Here is a 3,776-nt window from a genome sequence, read left to right on the forward strand (position 1 = left end):
ATATATATATATATATATATATATATATATATATAGATAGATAGATAGATAGATAGATAGATAGATATATATAAGGCATGTGTTGTCAGTAATTACTTAGAGTAGGCAGTTGGTGACATTTATGTAGTAAAACACAAAAAAGAAAATAAGTGAAACACAGGCACACGACTGAGTTGGAGACAGATTTACCTCTGCTTTTATAGTATGTGTATGTATATATGTGCAACATACATTGTTGTAGGAATATACACAGCACATGTACTACAGTAAGACTATGTGTAGCTTTAATACTGAGAATGAAAGGTAGAGCTGAATTATGCCTATCTAATATACAAAAATATTAAATATTTGTATTTTATGCCTAGTAATCAGAGCAACCTTCATAATTCTATTGAATTTGGTGCATATTTTGCCATAAAAGGAAAATGTTACTATCAATCAATTTTATTCAGGGTAGGCACTGCCTACCTTGCCTACCCAGGTGGCACATCCCTGATATATATATATATATATAGATATATATATATACAGGGTGTGGTGAATTATGAAATGAAAATAACACTGACATCTCATTTTAACAGATATATTTACCAAAATTACATAAAATTATCTTGAAATACTAAAGTGTAAATTTATTCAATAAAAATCGCCATTGGCTTCATCCATGGCCTCCAGACGATTTCGGAATCTCCTGCAACTCTTCTGGATGGTCTCCTTGTTTAAGTTGGTGCCATAATCCTTGCTTTCCGTTCATCTTTGGTGTTACAAGGAGTTTTGTTGTCACTCGCTTAACCGTGCTTCAAACATAATAATCAAAGGAGCTGCAGTCTGGGGAGTTAGGTGGCAAGATGTAAGGGGTGATGTGGTCGCAGAAATTGTCTGTCAGCCATGACTGGGTTCCCCTGCTTGTGTGGCATGGTGTAGTGTCCTGTTGCCAGACATAGGGTCTTCCAACAGTCACCCTGTTGACCCTGGGCAGCATTACCTCCTCCAGGCACTTGATGTAGGCCTCTGTGTTGAGTCTGAGGCTGCGTGGGACGATGAATGGAGGCATAACGTTGTCATTACTAGTGATCACTCCAAATACCATGATGTGGACATCATGTTTCATTTTTATCACTCTTGGTGCATGTCCTTAGATTGCACTGTCCTCAGACTGACACCCAAATACTCTGAAATGTTCATATTGGAGCGTCCAGTGCAAATGCCAAGCAGTACAGCATGTCATTTCCAAATTTCTGACAGAGTGAATTGTATCATGGTGCTGTTTTCTTCACAGACAGTGTCCAACTGACCCTACTATACTGTATAGATGACAAAATCAAAAGCAAACGATACCCATGCATGAAATTAAAAATATAAAATGGCAACAATTTACCCATCACACCCTGTATATATATAGGTTATAACTTGAACTTATATATCAGTGGCAAAGTGCGACAAAGAAACATGCAGTCCATCCACACCTCCCACTGAGGTGAGGTGAGGGGTTCGAATGTTCCACCTTCCCTTGTTTTCCTTAAAAAGTATAGTATTATATATGCTTTGAGATACGAGGAGTCTGAAAATGAAAATAGTTTCTCCCCTATGATGCACCATTTTGAAGTAGTTAGTAAGACATGAAAAATGTACATATAACTTTGGAAATCATCTTCTAATGATTTCATCCGGTAGGAGTTATTCAAGCTGTCAACTTTGAGAAAAAAGTCAAAATACTTTTTTTAAAGTTTGGAAGAAAATTCAACATTCATGAACTCTTGAAGCTGATTGAGAGAGTACCAAATTAAGTGAATGTGTATAACAACGTACAACTTCTGTCAGTGATGCAGCTTTTCTGTCTTTACTGACATCAACTTATCCCCTAAACCTTTCTTGAAACCTTTCCTTCTCATCACCAAATTGCAAAATGTGTGACAGTTAAGATTTCATTTGAAGATCTGTAATCTCATCAAACATAACAGCAACAAATGCTGTTTTTACCAATCATTGGCTTAATTGCACCTTCACTTATAACAGCTATACAATTAAATGATTTCAATTTGAATATCACTTCAAAGTGATATTCATTTTCAATATTGCTTCAAAGCTGAGCAAATGCACATACACATATGCATATGTATGTGCATCCATAGGTGTATATAAATATGTATGCATATGTATGAGTATATATTTATATATATATAGGCAGAATTCTGCTTTAAACACCCCATATCCCCTTGTGCCTTTTTTCATTTTTTGAATTTTCAAATAGAGGATGATAGGATGAAAAAAAAAGCGAGAAAAGATGAGAAAGAAGTAGGTATTATTGGTGAAATACTGGAAAATGAAAAAGAAAACACAAAGAAGCAAAAGCAGGGAATTAGAGTTCTTTCAGTTATGTATAGCTTACATTTTTTTGATCTGTTGACATATGGGTGTGAATTTTTCAACTATTTCCCACTACTTTTGGATCTAGAAGTCACACTGCTGAATTTTAGATCTGAACTTTTCAACAGATGAAAGCATATGGCTAAGCTCCTGTTGATGAACTGGAAAGTGTTACCCTCTCTGAATTGAGCAGCTATACCACAGACTCTTGGCCACTATATTTTCAGCCTTATATTCTATGGTCAAAGGGGAAATAACTCGAATTTTCCCCACCTTTTGCCTCTTTCTGTTTTCTTTTTCGTTTTCCAGTTTTTCAACCTTTCACCTTTTATACTACTTCTTTCTCACTTTCTCTCTCATCCTATCATCCTGTTTTTAGCTTGTTATGCCACGTGGGCAATACCTGAAGATTGCATTGAGAAACCAGATGTGTTAAAAAATACTGTTTGGCATGCTTTCATCACATGAAACTAACAGGAGCACATAAAAGCATATATTGTGTTTATTACACACACACACACACACACACACACCAATATATATAAGCACAGGCATGACTGTGTGGTAAGAAGCTTACTTTCCAGCCACATGGTTCCAGATTCAGTCTCACAGCATGGCTTCTTGGGTAAGTGTCTTCTACTATAGCCTGGGGTCAACCAAACCTTATTGAGTGGATTCAGTAGATATAAACTGAAAGAAGCAAAAGATAAAAGATAATATATATATATATATATATATATATATATATATATAGTTGAAAGTTACAAAAAACAAAATACGAAGATAGGTGTGTAGTGTGTATATATATGCATATGTAAATGCATATATGTGTGTATGTGTGTATGTATGTATATGTGTGTATGTACCTGTATGTGTGTCTTTGTGTATGTATTTGTTCCCCCTATCACCACTTGACAATTGGTGTTAGCTTGTTTACATCGCTATAATCCAGCGGTTCAGCAAAAGAAAATGACAAAATGAGTGCTTTCAAACAACAAGAACTGGGGTTAATTCGTTTAATTAAAATCCTTCATAGCAGTTTCCCAGCATGGCTGTAGTCCAGTGATTGAAACCAGTGAGAAATAAATGATACGACAAAAAAATGAAAGAAAGAAAAAAAATGAGAACCACTGTGTTAGACAGAAGTCCATTATTTCATCCAATCAGCTGCTTTGCCTTCCTTCACAGACAGGATGTATAGCTTGACAATAATACACAAGCAAGCTCCCCTTGTGTGGCAGGAAATTCCCAACAAAGTGAGTAACTGAAACTACTTCACTTATGTCACTCATGATCAGAAGAATCACATGAGTTTCTCCAGCTTGCCACTGTCCTTCAGTCATATATATAAGTGCACCATCTCTTATATATGTATATATATATACGTATATATATATATATATATATAT

At 35.4% G+C, this 3,776-nt stretch overlaps 1 long non-coding RNA gene across 2 annotated transcripts in view; it reads right to left on the bottom strand.

Annotated features, from left to right (window-relative positions):
• Positions 1 to 3,776, bottom strand: part of LOC128249371 (uncharacterized) — a 146,403-nt gene that overhangs the window by 81,946 nt on the left and 60,681 nt on the right. For both annotated transcript variants that reach the window (XR_008265473.1, XR_008265474.1), the window contains one exon: positions 2,945 to 3,057. This is a non-coding gene — a long non-coding RNA (uncharacterized LOC128249371). The remainder of the gene's footprint in view (positions 1 to 2,944; positions 3,058 to 3,776) is intronic.

The sequence above is a fragment of the Octopus bimaculoides genome, chromosome 14 (assembly GCF_001194135.2).
Source record: "Octopus bimaculoides isolate UCB-OBI-ISO-001 chromosome 14, ASM119413v2, whole genome shotgun sequence".
NCBI lineage: Eukaryota > Metazoa > Mollusca > Cephalopoda > Octopoda > Octopodidae > Octopus > Octopus bimaculoides.